Below are 24,206 nucleotides of genomic sequence, written 5' to 3' on the forward strand. Positions count from 1 at the left end.
AGCCTTCCGTCGCCTTACCGGAACTAAACCCTCTTCCTACTATCCTTTTCTCCATGATGATGACCCCTTCCCTGACTCCCTTAGTAAGGCCAATCACTTTGCCTCCTACCTCTCCGATGTGTTTTCCATCCCCGATGATCCCCAGTTCGATTACTCCCTCTTCCCGGATGTCCGCGATCGAACTGACACCTCTGTGCCTCCCCTCACACCTGGTTTCCAGTACTTGGACAACACTGCACACACGTAACTCAATGCCCCTATCTCTATACAGGATCTCATTACTACACTCCGCACAAAACGCAACACCACTCCTGGTCCTGATCGTTCCACCTACTGTCACATTCGTGAAGCTCCTGTCGCTTTCCTCTCCACTCTGGCCAGGCTCTACAATGTAGTCTTGTCCACCGGTTACTACCCAGACCTGTGGAAAACCTCCCATATCCTGATGTTCCTTAAACCTGGCAAACCACCGTCCACTGTCACCTCCTACTGTCCCATCAGCCTTACCTCGGTCTTCAGCAAGGTCCTGGAGCCTATCCTCACCCGACGCATCCACCAGCATCTCCGCCAGCACCGCCTCCTTCCCATTACCCAGTGTGGCTTTCGGCTGTCCTTCTCTTCCGACGACCTTCTCCTTCACCTCACTAATCTCCTTTCTGCACAGCTTAATTCCTGTCGCTCTGCAATCTTCCTCTCCCTGGACCTCGAACGTGCTTATGACCGCATATGGCATTCCGGTCTCCTCTTCAAGCTCCAAACCTTCGCCCTTCCTATTAACTACGTCCGTCTGATCGGTTCCTTTCTCTCCCACCGTCCTTCCTATGTCACCATCCATAACACGGATTCCTACACCTTTTTCCCCTCTGCTGGTGTGCCCCAAGGCTCCGCCCTCTCCCCCCTTCTGTACCTGTTGTACACGGCGGACATGCCACAGCCGTCACCCCCCAGTCCACCTCCTCCAGTTTGCCGATGACACCACCTTCCTTGCCCTTGCCCCCACACTGCAGCGCTCCCAACACCTTCTCCAATCCCATCTTGACTGGTTCACCACTTGGTGCAACCAGTGGTTGCACAAGGTCAAACCCTCCAAAACCCAGGCGATCATTGTAGTCAAAACCACCCCTTCCTTCCGCCTCCTTGATTTCTATCTCACCATCTATGGCCGTCCTATCGCCCTCACTCCCACCCTTAAGTACCTTGGCGTCACCCTCGACCGTCGCATCTCCTCAACTCCCCATCTCCAGACAATGCAAGCCATGGCACGCTCCTGACTCTGTCTCGTCAAGCTCCTTTCCGGCTGTACGTGGGGTCTGGACCCCTCCACCATCCTCCACACCTATAAATCCCTCATCCGCCCTATCCTTTGATATGCCCATCCGGCCTGGATCTCCGCCCCCCCCCCTACCTTTTATAAATCCCTACAAATCCTTGAACGCCATGCTCTCCACCTCACCTATCGCATCCGTCTCCCCTCCCCCATGTGGATCCTGTATGATTTCATCCCCGTCCCCCACCTCCTCCTTTACCTTGAAAGGATACGGATCCTCTACACCTCCCGCAAACTCGATCCTCCTCATCTGCTTGTCTGACCCGTCCTCTCCCACCCCCGCCCGCTTCCGTGCCTGTATTCCCACGTCCCACCTGGTCTCCATCTCTCCACCCTCCTTACCCTCTTCCAAGGTGGCTTCCGCCAGCTCTCCCTTCGTGATGATGTCCTCCTCCCCTCCATCTACCCCTCCTACCAACTTTAATCCTCCCTCCCCCTTCCTGTGTCTGTTCCATTGGGCACCCTCTGTCCCTCCTCCCCTTCTCCACACTCCTCCCCCGGGCCTCCCCTACCCTGTCCCTCTACTCCTCCTCCCATCTCCTCAGCCATTGGCATCTTTGTTCTCCCCTTTCCACCCTCTCCACCCACCCTCACCCTTCTTCCCCTCTTGGTAGGTCCCCAGACTCGCACACGCTACGTGGACTTCCGCGCCGGAGATCATCGCCATCAGTGTCTCGTGTGTGTGACGTCGTTTTGTGATTATAATGTCCGCCGTCACGCTTCTACGTTCAATTGTGCCGTCGGATTCAACAGTGTTATGTGCGCCGTGTCAACGTGTTTTCAGTGTCGTTACATCTACATCTACATCTACATCTATACTCCGCGAGCCACCTTACGGTGTGTGGCGGAGGGTACTTATTGTACCACTATCTGATCCCCCCTTCCCTGTTCCATTCACGAATTGTGCGTGGGAAGAACGACTGTTTGTAAGTCTCCGTATTTGCTCTAATTTCTCGGATCTTTTCGTTGTGATCATTACGCGAGATATATGTGGACGGTAGTAATATGTTGCCCATCTCTTCCCGGAATGTGCTCTCTCGTAATTTCGATAATAAACCTCTCCGTATTGCGTAACGCCTTTCTTGAAGTGTCCGCCACTGGAGCTTGTTCAGCATCTCCGTAACGCTCTCGCGCTGACTAAATGTCCCCATGACGAATCGCGCTGCTTTTCGCTGGATCATGTCTATCTCTTCTATTAATCCAACCTGGTAAAGGTCCCATACTGATGAGCAATACTCAAGAATCGGACGAACAAGCGTTTTGTAAGCTACTTCTTTCGTCGATGAGTCACATTTTCTTAGAATTCTTCCTATGAATCTCAACCTGGCGCCTGCTTTTCCCACTATTTGTTTTATGTGATCATTCCACTTCAGATCGCTCCGGATAGTAACTCCTAAGTATTTTACGGTCGTTACCGCTTCCAATGATTTACCACCTATGCCATAATCGTACTGGAATGGATTTCTGCCCCTATGTATGCGCATTATATTACATTTATCTACGTTTAGGGAAAGCTGCCAGCTGTCGCACCATGCATTAATCCTCTGCAGGTCCTCCTGGAGTACGTACGAGTCTTCTGATGTTGCTACTTTCTTGTAGACAACCGTGTCATCTGCAAATAGCCTCACGGAGCTACCGATGTTGCCAACTAAGTCATTTACGTATATTGTAAACAATAAAGGTCCTATCACGCTTCCCTGCGGTACTCTAGAAATTACCTCTACATCTGCAGATTTTGAACCGTTAAGAATGACATGTTGTGTTCTTTCTTCTAGGAAATCCTGAATCCAATCACAAACCTGGTCCGATATTCCGTAAGCTCGTATTTTTTTCACTAAACGTAAGTGCGGAACCGTATCAAATGCCTTCCTGAAGTCCAGGAATACGGCATCAATCTGCTCGCCAGTGTCTACGGCACTGTGAATTTCTTGGGCAAATAGGGCGAGCTGAGTTTCACATGATCTCTGTTTGCGGAATCCATGTTGGTTATGATGAAGGAGATTTGTATTATCTAAGAACGTCATAATACGAGAACACAAAACATGTTCCATTATTCTACAACAGATTGACGTAAGCGAAATAGGCCTATAATTATTCGCATCTGATTTATGACCCTTCTTGAAAATGGGAACGACCTGCGCTTTCTTCCAGTCGCTAGGTACTTTACGTTCTTCCAGCGATCTACGATAAATTGCTGATAGAAAGGGGGCAAGTTCTTTAGCATAATCACTGTTGAATCTTAAGGGTATCTCGTCTGGTCCGGATGCTTTTCCGCTAGTAAGTGATAGCAGTTGTTTTTCAATTCCGATATCGTTTATTTCAATATTTTCCATTGTGGCGTCCGTGCGACGGCTGAAGTCAGGGACCGTGTTACGATTTTCCGCAGTGAAACAGTTTCGGAACACTGAATTCAGTATTTCTGCCTTTCTTCGGTCGTCCTCTGTTTCGGTGCCATCGTGGTCAACGAGTGACTGAATAGGGGATTTAGATCCGCTTACCGATTTTACATATGACCAAAACTTTTTAGGGGTCTTGTTTAGATTGTTTGCCAATGTTTTATGTTCGAATTCGTTGAATGCTTCTCTCATTGCTCTCTTTACGCTCTTTTTCGCTTCGTTCAGCTTTTCCTTATCAGCTATGATTCGACTACTCTTAAACCTATGATGAAGCTTTCTTTGTTTCCGTAGTACCTTTCGTACATGATTGTTAAACCACGGTGGATCTTTCCCCTCGCTTTGGACCTTAGTCGGTACGAACTTATCTAAGGCGTACTGGACGATGTTTCTGAATTTTTTCCATTTTTGTTCCACATCCTCTTCCTCAGAAATGAAAGTTTGATGGTGGTCACTCAGATATTCTGCGATTTGTGCCCTATCACTCTTGTTAAGCAAATATATTTTCCTTCCTTTCTTGGCATTTCTTATTACACTTGTAGTCATTGATGCAACCACTGACTTATGATCACTGATACCCTCTTCTACATTCACGGAGTCGAAAAGTTCCGGTCTATTTGTTGCTATGAGGTCTAAAACGTTAGCTTCACGAGTTGGTTCTCTAACTATCTGCTCGAAGTAATTCTCGGACAAGGCAGTCAGGATGATGTCACAAGAGTCTCTGCCCCTGGCTGCAGTTCTGATTGTGTGACTGTCCCATTCTATACCTGGTAGATTGAAGTCTCCCCCTATTACAATAGTATGATCACGAAACTTCTTCACGACGTGTCGAGTGTGAACGGCTCCGTGTTTTTTGTGTATCTGTGACCACAATTTTTTGCCCGTCACTATGTTCATTTTAATTCTCCATTATTGTACTGTTATTGTCAACACTATGGCTGAAGAGCGGCGTAGCATGCCGCTGCCAGCCTACCTGATTGTTCAGGTGTTAAAATAACAATAAAGAAAATAAAAAAAAGCCACCGCTGATTTTTCCAAATACCTGTGTTTCAGGTGGCGTTGGTGCTCGATGCAGCAGTCGCCAACGGTTCTTACAGACTGGCCCACGTAATTCTTGCCGCATTCGCAAGGAATAGTATAAATTCCCGGCACTCTTAAGCCGAGACTATCTTTGACTGGTCTCAACATTTCCTTAATTTTCCTAGGTGGTCGGGAAACTGGTTTTATTCCTTGCTCTTCAGGACTCTGGCTATCATGCTCGTTGTAGCACCGCAAAAAGGAAGGCGCACTATGTGTTGGTCCTCTTCTTATATATGGTCGGCATCGTGTCTTACTTTCTTGGACAATACTGATTTAATTTCACCGGCAGAATAACCATTCCTCTTGTAAATAGTCGTCAAATGGCTAATCTAGGGACCGAGGTGGTCCTAGTCAGGAAATAGTCCTGGCTCTGTGTACTAAAGTATTCAGCAGAGCTCTCTTCTGAGACGGATGATGGAAGCTATGGCTAAGCAGATATAAGTCTATATGGGTTGGCGTCCTGTACACAGAATGGCCCAGTCGTCCATCTGGCTTTCGCTCCACCAACACATCTAAAAAAGGTAACTTCCTTTCCTTCTCTACCTCCAATGTAAATTTTATGTCTGGATGTACACCATTCAAATGTTCCACGAACTGCTGCATCGTGTCGCTGCCGTGTGGCCAGATTAAAAAAGTATCGTCGACGGATCTGTAGAAGCATGATGGGCGGAGGTGAGCACTGCTCAGCGCTCGTTCTCCTAAGTCCTCCATGAGAAAATTCGATATTGCTGGTGACAGTGGTGAACCAATGGCTGTTCCATCCGTCATTTCATAATAATTTCCACTGTATAAAAAGTAAGTGGTCGTCAAGGTATGCCGGAACAACTTCAAAATTTCTGAGGAGAAATGAGCAGCCAACAGTTGTAATGTGTCATCCAGAGGTACTTTGGTGAACAGAGAAACCACGTCGAGGCTGACCATGATATCACTTGGGCCTATCTTCATCTGTTTTATGATATCAACAAACATTTTTGAATTCTTAATATGATTTGAAGAAACCAGAGTAACAGCCCACGCATCGAATTACTGGGACTCTGTGATCCGGGAAGCTGTCGAAATTAGACTTAGCGATAATAACTTTAACAGAGACAACGGCTATGCGCTTAGCAACACTTGGAAGAGTGCACTGGATAAAGAAAAATCGCAGAGAAAAACTTCTTGCGCTTTACCTCCTGATTCAAGGGATGGCGCTGCAAGCAACGCGGGATAGTAACTACATCTATGGAAGTAGAGGGCACCACTTCACCACGCGCCATATCGCTGTTGCTATGACGTATTCCAGCCAATCAGAAGCCGTTTTTTGCATATAAAAGTGGGAACCTCGCTAGTTCACGACAGTCAGTTTTAGCCCTGACGACGACCATGGAGGTAGTGGTCGAAAGATTGGAGTTTTATCCTGAATTGACGCGGCATGTACGCCGAGATATTTAATGTGCTTGTACGAAAGGACCCCTTTCATGCGGCAGCTGTTAGTTTAATTTGCTTACACATGTTGATCCCGTATTGTGTTAGAGGAAGTCGACTTTAAATGAGAAAGGAGGAGAAAAAGTTAGAAATAAAGTGTATTAAAAATAATCGCTGTAACTGTTAATACATTTTTCCCACTGTGAGAGAAGACGATCAGTGCCCTCAGTGAAAAATGTTGACGGCTCCTTACGAAACCATGAGTGTATCCGGACTGTACCTCTTCGTCCAAAGCAAATTGCTATCCACGAATGTCTTTCTTCGTGGCTCCAAAAATATGAAAATCACATGAGAAGATATCGGGACTATAGTGAGGGTGCGTAATGGCTTCCCAGCGAAACGTCTATAGTCAGAAAATGCTTACAGAATGTGGGCCAGCAACGCCACTGAACGTTATCGCATTCCTTCGGAGTGTAGTGCAACCGCAATTATTACTCTGGTGGACAAGGTGGAACCACTAGGGACCGAAGCAGTAAATGTGGTAACACATAAATTTATGAGATGGAAATGTGAGAAAGACACAGTGAATAATGAAAAGCTGAACTCTGAGTTAAAAAGCTGCTATACAACAGTCTAGTGCTAGAGCATCAGCGGTACGATATGCTTCAGGAGTATCAATTTCACCTGATTTTTGTCGGATTAAAAATCTCTAAATAGGACGCCCCTGAGTTCCCATAATATTGTAGCTGTAAAAATTAATGATACGAGGAAGTAGTTGTCCACTGTTACGGAAACACTGCGTGTGACACAGCCTTTTGGTGCTATGACACGTGATTCTTATAATGTTAAGAGTCATTTCGATAGGCTACATGGCGATGAAGTAATTTCTGATAGTTTATCACATGACCGTATATCATATGACATTAGGGAACTCCTAATTTGTCATCTGTGCTATTGCAAGAAAGTTTACTAAAGCAGAAGCATTTCCAAGTCTTTTGACCTGATGAAAAGAGAAACCAACAAACGTTTCTATAAAATCATTTAAAGAACTTTTTCCAAAGACGTGGACCAATTTACGAAAAGTACAGTTCACTACATAATTTATTTAGGGTGAAGCAGTTCTTCGTGCAAGAGAAATTGCCAAGAGCTGAACAATTTTAGGTGTTCTTGTTGAAGTATTGTTTTCACGTGTACACGGGGGTCTAAGGCAAGAACTTTTTAATCCAGAGCATTTCCACAGACAGAAAGGTAAACTTCGGGAACTATTCGAACCTTACGAGGTACTGAGATGAACTCATTTCAGAGCGAGATATGTTGCGTGTTCTTAGAGCTAAACTGCGACTAAATATCAAGAAAAAATTAGACATACTCCTTGTAACGAGCCTAGGGCATTTTATGTCCATGTTGGACTTTATTGATTTCATACACGAAGATCCTAAAATAAATAATGTAGGCGTTACAACAGTTCTACTCTACTGGGCAGTCATTTTAACAGTGAAGGAGAATGAACATAAGTAATCACACACTTCAAGAATATTCTTCTTGTTTATACGTATAAGGAGCGTTCAATAAATAATGTAACACTTTTTTCTCGGCCGATTAGGTTGAAAACAATGAGGAATTTACTGAGGGACATTGAAAAATTTTCCTGATTCAGCTCCTTTAGTTTCACAACGTTCCGATACGTAGTGGTGCGCCTGCAAAGCGGCGTCTGTAACAAAGGTAGATTTCAAACAGACTGCTGTCATTGAGTTTCTTTTGGTGGAATACCCGAGCCCATCAGATACTCACAGGCGCAGCCATAATGTCTACGGAGACCTGGAAGCAAATAAAAGCACAGTGAGTCAGTGGGAAAGACGCAGAAATGTCGCTCTGAGCTGTACGATCTGCAGCATGCTGGCTGGTCGCACAGAACTGACACAACTGTGACTCCTGCGATGTTGGAATGTGCGGACACTCAATCACGGCGGTCGACAGAGCACAATCAAACACTTCGCTGCACAGCTGGCCGTCTCTGGTGGCAGTGCTGTTGCACTCATCTACTAACCGGGTTACTCAAAGCTGTTCATTGGACTGTTCTTCCTTATACGTTCTACAGGACGGATCTCGAACTTTCCGACTTCCATCAGCTTGGCCCAATGCATTCCGCGGGATGCAGTACTTGGATGACACAAGTTATTGACGCAGAAAAACGTTTTCTCTGAAGTTCGCCAGTAGAGTGGTACCATGCAGGCATACAGGCCATCGAAATTGATCGTGCTGAACGGATATTATGTTAAAAATTAGGGTTTTATAGGCGGAAGAGTGGGGGAAAAATCGCTGCACAACTGGACGACTCTATTGGCAATGATGTTACACACATCCACCAGTCGGGGTTCTCGTGTTCGCTGAACTGTTCTTCGTTATACACTCTACAGGACGGATCTCGCACTTTTCGATTTCCGTCAGTTTGGCAGGATGCAATCCGCAGGATGCAGTACTTGGAAGACAGGGAGATTATAGATGCAGTAAGACGTTTTCTCTGATTTTGACCAGTAGAGTGGTACCATGCAGGCATACAGTCCATCGGAGGTCATCGTGCTGTACGGATATTACGTTAAAAAATAGGGTTTTGTAGGGAGATGTGGTCTAGTGGTAGCGTCTTTGATTCATAATCAAAACGTCTTCGGTCCCCGGTTCGATCCCCGCCACTGCCTAAATTCTGATGAATAATCGGCATTGGCGGCCGAAGACTTCCGGCATAAGAAGTCAACCTCATTCCGCCAACGGCCTTGACAAAGAGGGCGGAGGAGCGGATAGAGGTTCAGGGCACTCTCTTGTCCTAGGGGTGGGAAATTGCCCCTAAAGGCGGAAGAATCAGCAATGATCAATGACATGACGATGCAGAAGGCAATGGAAACCACTGCATTAAAGACACGTAACGTGTATCCACAGGACATGTGGCCTGTAATTGATGATCTCTCCATTGGCAAAAGATTCCGGAATAGTCCCCCATTCGAATTTCCGGGAGGGGGCTGCCAAGGAGAGGTTACCATGAGAAAAAGATCGAATAATCTACGAAAGGATAACGTTCAACGAGTCGGGGCGTGGAATGTCGGAAGCTTGAACGTGGTAGGGAAACTAGAAGATCTGAAAGGGGAAATGCAAAGGCTCCATCTAGATATAGTAGGGGTCAGTGAAGTGAAGTGTAAGGAAGACAAGGATTTCTGGTCAGATGAGTATCGGGTAATATCAACAGCAGCAGAAAATGGTATAACAGGTGTAGGATTCGTTATGAATTGGAAGGTAGGGCAGAGGGTGTGTTACTGTGAACAGTTCAGTGACCGGTTTGTTCTATCAGAATCGACAGCAGACCAACACCGACAACGATAGTTCAGGTATACATGCCGACGTCGCAAGCTGAAGATGAATAGATAGAGAAAGTGTATGAGGATATTGAAAGGGTAATGCAGTATCTAATGGGGGACGAATATCTAGTAGTCATGGGCGACTGGAATGCAGTTGTAGGGGAAGGAGTAGAAGAAAAGGTTACAGGAGAAAATGGGCTTGGGACAAGGAATGAAAGAGGAGAAAGGCTAATTGAGTTCTGTAACAAGTTTCAGCTAGTAATAGCGAATACCCTGTTCAAGAATCACAAGAGGAGGTGGTATACTGGGAAAAGGCCGGGAGATAAGGGAAGATTTTAATTACACTCCTGGAAATGGAAAAAAGAACACATTGACAAAAGTGTGTCAGACCCACCATACTTGCTCCGGACACTGCGAGAGGGCTGTACAAGCAATGATCACACGCACGGCACAGCGGACACACCAGGAACCGCGGTGTTGGCCGTCGAATGGCGCTAGCTGCGCAGCATTTATGCACCGCCGCCGTCAGTGTCAGCCAGTTTGCCGTGGCATACGGAGCTCCATCGCAGTCTTTAACACTGGTAGCATGCCGCGACAGCGTGGACGTGAACCGTATGTGCAGTTGACGGACTTTGAGCGAGGGCGTATAGTGGGCATGCGGGAGGCCGGGTGGACGTACCGCCGAATTGCTCAACACGTGGGGCGTGAAGTCTCCACAGTACATCGATGTTGTCGCCAGTGGTCGGCGGAAGGTGCACGTGCCCGTCGACCTGGGACCGGACCGCAGCGACGCACGGATGCACGCCAAGACCGTGGGATCCTACGCAGTGCCGTAGGGGACCGCACCGCCACTTCCCAGAAAATTAGGGACACTGTTGCTCCTGGGGTATCGGCGAGGACCATTCGCAACCATCTCCATGAAACTGGGCCACAGTCCCGCACACCGTTAGGCCGTCTTCCGCTCACGCCTCAACATCGTGCAGCCCGCCTCCAGTGGTGTCGCGACAGGCGTGAATGGAGGGACGAATGGAGACGTGTCGTCTTCAGCGATGAGAGTCGCTTCTGCCTTGGTGCCAATGATGGTCGTATGCGTGTTTGGCGCCGTGCAGGTGAGCGCCACAATCGGGACTGCATACGACCGAGGCACACAGGGCCAACACCCGGCATCATGGTGTGGGGAGCGATCTCCTACACTGGCCGTACACCACTGGTGATCGTCGAGGGGACACTGAATAGTGCACGGTACATCCAAACCGTCATCGAACCCATCGTTCTACCATTCCTAGACCGGCAAGGGAACTTACTGTTCCAACAGGACAATGCACGTCCGCATGTATCCCGTGCCACCCAACGTGCTCTAGAAGGTGTAAGTCAACTACCCTGGCCAGCAAGATCTCCGGATCTGTCCCCCATTGAGCATCTTTGGGACTGGATGTAGCGTCGTTTCACGCGGTCTGCACGTCCAGCACGAACGCTGGTCCAACTGAGGCGCCAGGTGGAAATGGCATGGCAAGCCGTTCCACAGGACTACATCCAGCATCTCTACGATCGTCTCCATGGGAGAATAGCAGCCTGCATTGGTGCGAAAGGTGGATATACACTGTACTAGTGCCGACATTGTGCATGCTCTGTTGCCTGTGTCTATGTGCCTGTGGTTCTGTCAGTGTGATCATGTGATGTATCTGACCCCAGGAATGTGTCAATAAAGTTTCCCCTTCCTGGGACAATGAATTCACGGTGTTCTTATTTCAATTTCCAGGAGTGTAGATTACATCATGGTCAGACAGAGATTCCGAAATCAGATACTGGATTTTAGGGCGTACCCAGGAGCAGATATACACTCAGATCACAATATAGTAGTGATGAAGATCAAGACATTAGTCAGGAAGAATCAATACGCAAAGAAGCGGGATACGGAAGTATTAAGGAATGACGAGATACATTTGAAGTTCTCTAACGCTACAGATACCGTAATAAGGAATAGCGCAGTAGGCAGTACACTTGAAGAGGAATGGACATCTCTGAAATGGGCCATCACAAAAGTTGGGAAGGAAAACATAGGTACAAAGAAGGTAGCTGCGAAGAAACCGTGGGTAACAGAAAAAATACTTCAGTTGATTGATGAAAGGAGGAAGTACAAACATGATCCGGGAAAATCAGGAATACAGAAATACAAGTCGCTGAGGAATGAAATAAATAGGAAGTGCAGGGAAGCTAAGACGAAATGGCTGCAGGAAAAATGTGAAGACATCGAGAAAGATATGATTGTCGGAAGGACAGACTCAGCATACTAGAAAGTCAAAACAACCTTTGGCTACATTAAAAGCAACGGCGGTAACATTAAGAGTGCAACGGGGATGCCACTCTTAGATGCAGAGGAGAGAGCAGATAGGTGGAAAGAATACATTGAAAGCCTCTATGAGTATAAAGATTTGTCTGACGTTATAGAATAAGAAACAGGAGTCGATTTAGAAGAAATAGGGGATCCGGTATTAGAATCGGAATTTAATAGAGCTTAGGAGGACTTACGGTCAAATAAAGCAGAAGGGATAGATGACATTCCATCAGAATTTCTATAATCATTGGGGGAAGTCGCAACAAAACGACTATTCACGTTGGTGTGTAGAAGATATGAGTCTGGCGATATACCATCTGACTTTCGGAAAAGCATCATCCACACAATTCCGAAGACGGCAAGAGCTGACAAGTGCGAGAATTATCGCACAATCAGCTTAACAGCTCAGGCATCGAAGCTGCTTACAAATATAACATACAGAAGAATGGGAATGACAATTGAGAGTGCGCTAGGTGACGATGAGTTTGGCTTTAGGAAAAGTTAAGGGACGAGAGGGGCAATTCTGACGTTACGGCTAATAATGGAAGCAAGGCTAAAGAAAAATCAAGACACTTTCATAGGATATGTCGACCTGGAAAAAGCGTTCGACAATATAAAATGGTGCAAGCTGTTCGAGATTCAGAAAAAAAGTAGGGGTAAGCTATAGGGAGAGACGGGTCATATACAATATGTACAACCAAGAGGGAATAATAAGAGTGGACGATCAAGAACGAAGTGCTCGTATTAAGAAGGGTGTAAGACAAGGCTGTAGCTTTTCGCCCCTACTCTTCAATCTGTACATCGAGGAAGCAATGATGGAAATAAAAGAAAGATGCGGGAGTGGACTTAAAACACAAGGTGAAAGGATATCAATGATACGATTCACTGATGACATTACTATCCTGAGTGAAAGTGAAGAAGAATTAAATGATCTGCTGAACGGAATTAACACTCTAATGAGTACACAGTATGGTTTGAGAGTAAATCGGAGAAAGACGAAGGTAATGAGAAGTAGTAGAAATGAGAACAGCGAGAAACTTAACATCAGGATTGATGGTCACGAAGTCAATAAAGTTAAGGAATTCTACTACCTAGGCAGTAAAATAACCAATGACGGACGGAGCAAGGAGGACATCAAAAGCAGACTCGCTATGGCAAAAAAGGCTTTTCTGGCCAAGAGAAGTCTACTAATATCAAATACCGGCCTTAATTTGAGGAAGAAATTTCTGAGGATGTACGTCTGGAGTACAGCATTGTATGGTAGTGAAACATGGACTGTGGGAAAACCGGAACAGAAGAGAATCGAAGCATTTGAGATGTGGTGCTATAGACGAATGTTGAAAATTAGGTGGACTGACAAGGTAAGGAATGAGGAGGTTCTACGCAGAATCGGAGAGGAAAGGAATATGTGGAAAACACTTATAAGGAGAAGGGACAGGATGATAGGACATCTGCTAAGACATGAGGGAATGTCTTCCATGGTACTAGAGGGAGCTGTAGCGGGCAAAAACTGTAGAGGAAGACAGAGATTGGAAAACGTCACGCAAATAATTGAGGACGTAGGTTGCAAGTCCTACTCTGAGATGAAGAGGTTAGCACAGAAAGGGTTTTCGTGGCGGGCCGCATCAAACCAGTCAGTAGACCGATGACAAAAAAAAAGGGAGAAGAGTGGAGAATAATCCCATGTATTGAAACCCTGAATATAGCCAACCTGCTTTCAGACAAAAAAGTGTTGCTTTACTTATAGTGGATCCCTCGTATCTATGTATGGTAAATTTAGAATGTAGTGTAATATCTATTTCGAAGTTCATATCTGTAAATGTTCACACACTAAAGACTGTAAAATGAAACCTACATGGGCTTTGAAGTACAGGTATCTACTGTTGTAATGACACTAATTCTTGTCCTTATGGCTGCTTTTTGTTTCCAATTTATTTGTAGTCTATTTCTCGTATTCTGATGTAGGTATAGTACACACAGGACTTATACGAGTGAAAATAATATCTTCTAGTATAATAAGTTCGTGTTGAGAGACGTGTCTGAACAGTACAGACCAAAACGTCACACTGCCTTAGATGTATGTCATCGTTATGGACTAAAGTTCTTGTTTTCTTTAAACATTTAAATACAGCATAAATATTTTTGTTGCATTCTTTATTTTGAAAAAATACGGTCTTTTGAGACAACATTTATAATTTTTGATACAGGATACAGTCAGTTTTGCAAGATTTTTATTTTGTTGATTACTGGTTTCTGGGTACTTCAACCGACAAAACAGGGGTACTCCATAAAACATGGAAACCATGTACACAGTATACATACATGTTTATCAGAGTCAAGTCTTTCATTGGCCTTTTTCCCATTTTAATTATATAATACAAGTCATTTTTGTCCTTTTAAATTAGGTTCGAAGCTTCTTGGTGACGGTTTAATTGGAAGGTGAACCTTCATCTTCGTTTGAAGTCCGATTAACTTTTCTTAAACTAATTATCTTTGTTTGAACGTAAACCCCATACATGAGTATTCATCACCAAGCACGCCGTTAACCAAGAATGAAAATTTTTGCCTGAATTTAATTTTTAATCGAGCTACTAATGCCAATTAACTTGATTTTATCCTAAGTAAAAATAACCAGTATTGCAACAGAAAATGAGGATAATCGTACCGTCCCCTTTTTTACCGCCTTCCATGTGGTTTCTTTTGTTTGAGACATTATGATACACATCAACACGAAACTTTATGATCTTGCACGAAAGGAACCCTTCAGGGTTGTCGTTGTTGTGGTCTTCAGTCCTGAGACTGGTTTGATGCAGCTCTCCATGCTGCTCTATCCTGTGCAAGCTTCTTCATCGCCCAGTACCTACTGCAGCCTACATCCTTCTGAATCTGCTCAGTGTATTTATCTCTTGGTCTCTCCCCATGATTTTTACCCTCCATGCTGCCCTCCAGTATTAACTTGGTGATCCGTTGATGACTTCCAACCGATCCCTTCTTCTAGTCAAGTTGTGCCACAAACTCCTCTTCTCCCCAATTCCATTCAATACCTCCTCAGTAGTTATGTGATCTACCCATCTAATCTTCAGCATTCTTCTGTAGCACCATGTTTCGAAAGCTTCTATTCTCTTCTTGTCTAAACTATTTACCGTCCATGTTTCACTCCCATACATGGCTACACTCCATACAAATAATTTCAGAAACGACTTCCTGACACTTAAATCGATACTCGATGTTAACAAATTTCTCTTCTTCAGAAACTCTTTCCTTCCATCGCCAGTCTACATCTTATATCCTCTCTACTTCAACCATCATCAGTTATTTTGCTCCCAAAATAGCAAACCTCCTTTACTACTTTAAGTGTCTCATTTCCTAATCCAATTCCCTCAGCATCACCCGACTTAATTCGACTGCATTCCATTATCCTCGTTTTGCTTTTGTGTAGGTTCATCTTATATCCTCCTTTCAAGACACTGTCCATTCCGTTCAACTGCTCTTGGAAGTCCTTTTCTGTCTCCGACGGAATTACAATGTCATCGGCGAACCTCAAAGTTTTTATTTCTTCTCCATGGATTTTAATGCCTACTTCGAACTTTTCTTTTGTTTCCTTTACTGCCTGCTCAATATACAGATTGAATAGCATCGGGGAGAGGCTACAACGTGTGTCTCACCCCCTTCCCAACCGCTGTTTACATTTCATGTCCCTCGACTCTTATAACTGCCATCTGCTTTCTGTTCAAATTGCAAATAGCCTTTCGCTCTGTATTTTACCCCTGCCACCTTAAGAATTTGAATGAGAGTATTCCAGTCAACATTGTCAAAAGCTTTCTCTAAGTTTCCAAGGGTCAGTATTGCCTCACGTGTTCCAACATTTCTACGGAATCCAAACTGATCTTCCGCGAGGTCGGCTTCTACCAGTTTTTCCATTCGTCTGTAAAGAGTTCGCGTTAGTATTTTGCAGCTATTACTTATTAAACTGATAGTTCGGTATTTTTCACATCATCAAAAATCAAATCGTTCAAATGGCTCTGAGCACTATGGGACTTAACATTTGTGGTCATCCGTCTCCTAGAACATAGAACTACTCAATCCTAACCAACCTAAGGACATCACATACATCCATTCCCGAGGCAGGTTTCGAACCTGCGACAGTAGCGGTAGCGCGGTTCCATACTGAAGCGCCTAGAACCGCTCGGCCACAACGGCCAGCTGGTGACAATCGTCAGTTTATTCTAGGTACACTGGTTGACCATATATTGTGACAAGGGAGGCGGGATTAAAACGAGACAGAAGGAGAAAAAGTTTGTTAGATAGTTTATTAATTAAGTAGTAATCGCTAAACTGTTAATATATTTTGCCCATATGGAAATCAGATGGGGAGAGTGTGGAACTGCATTAATGACGTGTAATGGATTCCCTTGCTAGATGTTGGTCGGCATCACCACTGAACGTTATCGCACGCTTTTGGCGTACAGCACGACAGCAAGTTTTGCTGCCGTGGGCAGGGTGGGAGCTAGAGGGACGGTTTAAAACCTTTGGACCTAATGTGAAAGAGACCCGTAGCAGCAAAATGTACTTATCGTTTTTCTGGCCAATGTTACATGCCGTCCTACGGTGTGGTCACGGAGGGGTTTGACGTTGGCACATGATGAACAAAGCCGCATAAGAGCACTCTAAGGCCACCTAGGTATCACCCGCCCACCTCTGTTGCGTACCTAATCACGTCTCAGGAGATCGCAAAACAGGAGGACTGAAAAAGCAGCGCACCCTTTACTGCTTCGTATCGCCTTCAAATTCCATAGATTGGTTTCGAACATCTCACCCTGTACAACAGAACAAAAGTTGCGGTTGCACTGCGGTCACAGGGGAGTCAAGTCATTTTGGATGCGGTTTCTGGCTCACGATATCCGCAGAGAAGGATTGAATCGTCCGGCGGTATCAGATGTGTCAAAGGTTATTAAAAACGTCATCTCGTTGCTCTTCACATTGGGAACCATCGTCTTCGACAACGAAATAGGTGTCAGTCAACACCCACACAAAGACCTCATCGGGTCGCAACTGAGCGGCTGTGTGTCTCTCTATCTCGGATTCCCATAACGAAATTGGGCGATTTCAACGCTAGGAGCAGTGGTTCTACCCTCCATCACAGAGTCGTCAGCAAAATGGGTTAAATGTGCCTAAAAGGTGGTGTGATATACTGTCATTGTCAAATGCTAATTTTGTGTTTAGCATTTGACGATGCCACTATGGCTCGAGAATACTTTGACATATCTTTTATAAAACAGATCTGGAGATAGTCATTGCTACAAGTTTGTGACCATCGACGTGAAACAAAAGAAATTTATTTTAGTTTTGCCGTTTGCATTTTGTGGCGTCCCCCCCCCTCCCCCCGCTCCCCCCCCCCCCCCCCCCCCACACACTGTTTGATTGGGTGTAACACATCATAGCAGTTCTAGCGCTTACACAAGTTTACATAATTTTTAAGTCTTAGACAGTCGTAGCTAATGCATACTTCGTCTTGTCTCTTTGGACTGACAAGCACTCTTGGGCCTTTTTGGAAGCGATATTTCACTGTTTTAAAACTTCAGCTAAGCTAGTTTTTCAATTAAACTATGGTTATCCAAACCAGCTAGAATGTCTTCGTCTGAAAACGTAGTGGGGACCACTTATGTTTCCAAAAGTATCCTTCCTTTCTTGGGTTTCTCGCACCAAATGTTTGGTAGCTGCGCCGCATTTTGTGGAACTTTTTGGCAGTCGGCATCTCTATGTATTTCGACTGCGACCATGCTACTAATTCTTATTATTAATTCATATATTTTTAAAATTTATTGTTAATTCGTTATCAGATTTTTCTGTCTTGTCTGTAAGTATTTCGTGTTTCCCCTGAGATGTCAGGTCGCTTGTTTGTATTTCGACTTGATGAAAAATAGTGGAGGCGTGTTTCACCTTAAATTATTAGTTTTTACTTGCGTTTTCCTTTGTGGGTACCTTTGTAAACTAATCGTCAGAAAGGTTGGGGCGCGGGAGGGGGGATGGAGGAAGGGGGCTTGGTAGATTGGTGCATCGCTAGCGATTGCCAGGAGAGATACTTCGTTCGCTCCGCCGTTCACTCCCATACAGCCATGCCACGTTCTTTGGGTCAGAAAATGTATTTGTTTGCAGCAGAACAAGTCGCGCTCAACGATAATACTGGACGCTGAAGTGGCACAGTATCGCCATTTCACACCAATTACAGTTCTGCGCACAGCATCACGATGAACGTATTCGTGAGTTGACTGTTCGAGGAAGACCAACATTGCCACAGTGCATTCGTAATCGTTAAATGGCTCCAGTATCCGGTATGAGGGTACGACCTACCCCGCTACCCACGGTATTCTACTATTGCCCTCGTAAGCATCTTCATTAGATTTCTCACTGAGGCGTTTCACTCTCTACATTTAAAATATGAGATACTTTAAATTAAATTTCCTCAGGAAGTCACTGCGACAACTGCACATGAATCTCAAAGCACTTTTTACCGTATAATAATGTTATCCAAAATTGTAGATAAATGAAAGTAATAATAGGTGACAAAATAAGACAATTTGCGTTAGTGCAATATGGCAGTGGACCGTCTGTTTCCTTTATAGTTCAACGCCCCTCGACATCGAGGTCAGTATAGTGTTTCTTTTAGTGAGGCCGGAAGCGTCATGCCAATGAAGCGAGTGCCGATGCCATTGTTAGGTGCTAACGGGCAGATAAACCTAAACAATTCCTTAGGTACACAGTATAAACAAGGAACTGAATGAAATGGTCGATAAATTGACCTCAGGGGATTTCTGCTTAGCGATAACGGAGAAATAACGAAAGAAGAAGCCGCAGAATTGTTCCTATGCTGTACTGGATAGTGGCGTATCAGGTATAACAAAAATTATCGAGAATAATTCTGAAAATTTGTGAGCTTACAAATCATGTGCAAGTGCCGTTGCGCTCTTCCTACAAATTGCCTGAGTAAGTAGACGACTGCATTAGCTCCTTTCAGTGCTAGAAACATTAGCATATGGTCCTTCGCGAGTCTGCGCACGAGATCTTCCGACTTTGACTTCGGATGGAATATGAGTTAACGTTGACAGAGAAACGGTTGTAAACTGAAAATGAGTTGATCCATTTTAGCTGGTATTCTGTGGCAAAACATTTAGTGGAAAATATCTAACATTGCTAGAAACTGGTACTGTTCCCAGTATTGCTATTCCCTCCGAAAGACATCTTGACGTTAGAGGAAAACACTCTTAATTCAGTAGAGCGCACGCGCACTCCTTGTTCAAGTACAATACGCCTAGCTACCGGATTGAAGGTTTCACAATCTGAGTTATGTAGGATTCTTCCTGAGAGTCGACTGTATACTTTTCATGTGCAGAAAGTTCACCAATTGTTCCAGCCGTTTGCACTTTTGTAATTGGTTAAATGGAAATCGGCAGCTCTATCGCTTCGTAATGTTCAGTTGTGATGTAACCTTTACAAGAGATGGCATCAGCAACATGCAAAAATATTCATGTCTGGCCAGACGAAAATCCCCATGCCATCTCAAATTCAGCCCAGATTCAGTGTCTGGTGTGATGTTGTGTTTAACCAGTTACAGGGGCCGTTTATTCACCCGGAAATTTTAAATGGTCAGGTTTACGGTAGCTTTTTACGAGGAGACTTAGCATAGTTTCTTGAAGATGTTCCTCTGGAAACAAGAACCCACATGTACGTCCAACATGAAGGGGCACCTGCACACTTCCACCCTGTGGTAACAGCTTATCTTAATCAGCAGTTCCCACATCGGTGGATAGGTCGCGGGGGCCTTATCAACTGGCCTGCCATAACCCCCAGGTTTAACACCCCTATATTACAGCATCTGGGGCTGGATGAAAGACATCATGTACGAAGTTAATTTGGAAACATGAGAACAATTGATACAACCCGTTTTCCATTCCGCAGCGTCAATAAGGAACGATCATATGAAATTACGAAATGCTACTCGCAGCGTTTCACTGCTGTGCGAAATTTTGCCTTCAAATGCTGGGAAGATATTTTGAACACTTGCTTTAAATCAACTCTGAATGGAAGAGACTGCTAGAAATTTTTTTAAATTCATTATTATGTGCGGTTTTGATAGTGAAATCCTACAATAAGAGTTTATTTCTGCCATTTTCCTGGGTTTTTCAGTTACTGTAGCTCCTTAACTATGGATGTGATCCCATCACTTTATTTACTTTTTTGTTCCTAAACAACCTAAGAAATACCCTCCAGAAACAGGGAGAAAATCTCGTGACGCGCCCAGTATATGACACGATCATTGTAATGACACTAACGTAAACTAAAATGAAACTATGATATTGTAAACGATGTATGTCTGTGATGGGTTCTTTAGGCAGGTCGCTGACTTCGCACGACCGCAGAGTCGAAGATACTGATTCTGGTCTGTCATTGTAGTGTTGCAGTAAGAGAGAGCTTGGCTCACAGCAGTGAGTGTGTATCAGACTGTGAGCGAAAAAGGATGCAGTAGGCAGTTTTTATGGTGTCCTCTGTAAAGCCAACAAGTGTTAGATTATAATGGAGGAGTTTTCGAATACAATGTGTGGTGATACATCACACTTTCAATAGGTACTTAAAATAATGAGTGATTTTATAAGGAAATTTAAAGTGAAATGTTTAAACGTAAATTTAATTATGACAAGATATTACAAAGAAGCTTTACGTGTTCATGTATTATTCTAAATATAAATGCTGAAACAGAAGTCTTCTGGCAGTTAAGGTGAAAAAGTTAATTATTTATTACTTTCGTTTTGCCAGCGCGTTAGCGTAAGGAAGGTGGCTGATAACTGGTAACAGTGAGCTCTATGTTGAACAAACCCAGTGTGTTCGTAATCATTGTGCTGACCTGAATCGTATAGAACTCCTTTAGGACGTTCTGGAAAGCCGACTTGGTGCCAGACCACACCGACCGAAATCGATACTTCTCCTCAGTGCTGCACTCCTTGAAGAATGGGCTGCCATTCCCCAAGAAACCTTCCAGCACCTGATTGAACGTATGCCTACGAGAGTGTAAGCTGTCATCAAGGTTAAAGGTGGGCCAAAACCATGCTGAATTCCAGCATTACCAGGTGTCTGGATACTTTTGATCACAACATTTCAAAGTATTATGGTCAGCATTGAACACCGCTGAGCCTGTAGATATTATATTTTATTCTTCTTCATGAGAGAGTAGAATAAAACGTGATCTACCGTTGCTGCTTTAGAGATAAGACAATTTTATTTATTTGTTATATGCACAGGTAACAAAGATTTCAGTTCTGAAGAGGGCCAGAGGATTCATTACGTAAGGGGCTGAATGTATTTTGCAGTAATTGTATTTCTTTATTTGCATTCGATTCTGCATTGCTCAGTCAGTTCGTATAAAAGTTTTGCAAAGAATGTCACAGAGGAAGCACATCGCTTGCAGTTTCAGTAGTTATAAAGAACGTTACAAATGTACGATTGAGAAATGCCCTCGCATCAGTGTGAAAGTGAGGTGGCATCCCAACCTGCTAAAAGTAATAATCTTCAATTTCAAAAGAGTCATTAAGTGTCACCCGTGTCATTCTTTTCAAAGAAGTACGGCCCGATTAATCCTCTAGAAGACAAACCACACAAGACTGACAATCCTGGTAGATTGACAAGCCTTTCCTCGGTTACGTACGGATTCTCACTGGTCCAGAACACGCAGTTTTGATGGTGAATTGTTTTGTTAGGTTTAAGGTCACTTTATCCGACCAAAAATTACGTCTTGGAAACGTTGTTCTTCTTCACATCTGTTAATGAACCTCTCACAAAATCCACTTCGCCCCTCGGGATCATCCTCGTTAAGAGCATGGAAATGTCTAGGAATGTAAGGCTTAAATTTCTGAGGCCACTAATTTCTAAGAACACTGATGTATTAGATGCTAGTCTCAAGAGAGTAATGCCTCACAGATTTCTTCAGGCATTCTGTGTACGCCTGGATCACTGCATCAACACTTTCATTATGTGTTGAACGTCTCTTTGTTCCGCAACGTCCCTTATTTATATCCTGCACCATGCCTTTAACGTCAAACTTGCCTCGGATTCTTGTCATTGTTACTCATGCAACTCTCTAAGAACACGTACCTCTCTCACATTCTCTGTTTTCCAGTAACACTTTAGCACCCACTTCCGTTGAACCAACAATAACGGTATGTTTGCTTACAACCCTGAAACAAAATAAAACGTCGTTATGTTTTCTACCGCCTTCTGAATTATTATCCACAAAAACTGTATTCCTGTCCCCTTTAATTAAAGATATTTTCAGCTTCAAAGAGTGCATAAATTATTTTGGGACACCCTTACTAGACGCTGTTCCATCCTCTTTATCTCTGAATAATTATTGCAACATGCTTACTCAACGTGCTTACTGTATTCATCTCTTGGTCTCGCTCTCTAGTTTCTACCACCCACACCTCCATTCAGTACTAAAATTGGTGATCACTTGATGTCTTAGAATGTGACCTGCAAAGCGATTCCTACTGTCAGTGAAGTTATGCCTTAACTTTTATCCTGGTCGGCCGTGTTTTATACCTCCTTACTGGTTACATGACCTACCCATCTGATCCTTAGTATTCTTCTGTAGCACCACATTTAAAAATGATCTGTTCTCTTCTAATCTGAACTATTCATCGCCCACCTTGTACTTTCAAACAAGAATACAAGCCAGACCAATAAGTTCAGATAAAGCTTCCTAATACTTAAATCTATATTCAATGTTAATAAATTTCTCTTCTTCAGATAAGCTTTCATTGCTACTGTCGTTCTACTTGTAATATAGTCTCTACTTCGGTCATTACCAGTTATTTTACCGCCGAAATAGCAAACCTCATCTACTATTTTTAGTGTCTCGTTTTACATCGCCTGATGTAATTCGACTACATTGTTTAGCCCTTTTTATATTACTCTTTCAAGACACAGTCCATGTCGTTCAACTGATTTTCCACGTCCTTTACTTTCCATGATTGTGCTACAATATCATCGGTGAACCTCCAAGTTTGTATTTTTTCTCTCTAAACTTTAATTAACAGTACAAATTTTGTGTATTTCTGTGGAGGTTATAAAACATTCGATTCCACGATGTTACTGTTCCTTTCGAAATTTGTGCTAAGGCTTTATGGGACCAAACTGCTGAGGTCACCGGTCCCTAAGCTTACGCATTACTTAATGTAACTAACGCTAAACACAACACACACCCACGCCCAAGGAAGGATTCGAACTTCCGAGGGGGGGTGGGGGGAGCCGCGCGGCCGCGTGGACCGTGTTAAGGCGCCCTTGACCACGGGGCCACGCAGCGTGGCTTTACTGTTACGTTTAAATAGCCAATCTACCATTCGTTGGTTATAACCATTAGTAGCTGCAGTAAACTTTAAATTATCAAGCTCTGTGTATATAGATAAAGTGCAGAGGGAGACTCAAGTCAGGCGGTCAGTCACTGAACTGAAAAACCTTCTGTGGTAATGACATGATTAACCATGGATAAATGCTTTACTGGCTGCGCGATTTCTAAAAGTATCGAAATGAATGGTGTTGTTTTCAAGTGGAATTTGTATATCTAATTAATTAAGATGCACGTCGTGATTCATAACTGCATATGTAAAAGACATAATAGGATGTAAAGTATTAAATTCAGATGTTAACCTCGAAATATCCGTATTACATAGGTAGAATCTTACAAAAATTTCGTCTAAATACTGCGGATAAACAGGTATTTTATCGTGTAACTGGGTGTGTTCTTTAAAGTATTTTGTTCCAGAGAATTCACAAAAACACCCACAGGACACTCAGCCAAAGAGTCCCGCACAGCCAAGCAGGACGACTGATTGATCGAACCTTCAGTGGCTTATCTTTTTTGAAAGGACATGGTCGAGCTATTCATGCATATTACTTTACAGGTGCACTCCTTTTCTAGGCAATAGATAACTTGCCAATTCCGACTGATACTTGAATTCTACATCCTACTATAAAATCACTATCACATAAGGTGTAAATATGTAAACCTAATTGTAGCATGCCACTAGCAGATCTCCAGAATTGAAAGTGGTGCAAATGAACTGAAAGGAGCATTACATAACACCCCGAATTTTAGAGGTGAGACTTATGGATCCCACAAATTAAGAGACGGATCATAGCGATACGCCATAGTTTTGGACGTTATTTCTTGCCTCTGCATTACAGTTTTGCTTAGGAGCGTTTGGCGTATTAACTTTACTTTAAAAATTAATTTAGGTAATGTTATCAATGAAGATTAACTAATGATCAGT

Source organism: Schistocerca piceifrons, chromosome 7 (genome assembly GCF_021461385.2).
Source record: "Schistocerca piceifrons isolate TAMUIC-IGC-003096 chromosome 7, iqSchPice1.1, whole genome shotgun sequence".
NCBI classification, from domain to species: domain Eukaryota; kingdom Metazoa; phylum Arthropoda; class Insecta; order Orthoptera; family Acrididae; genus Schistocerca; species Schistocerca piceifrons.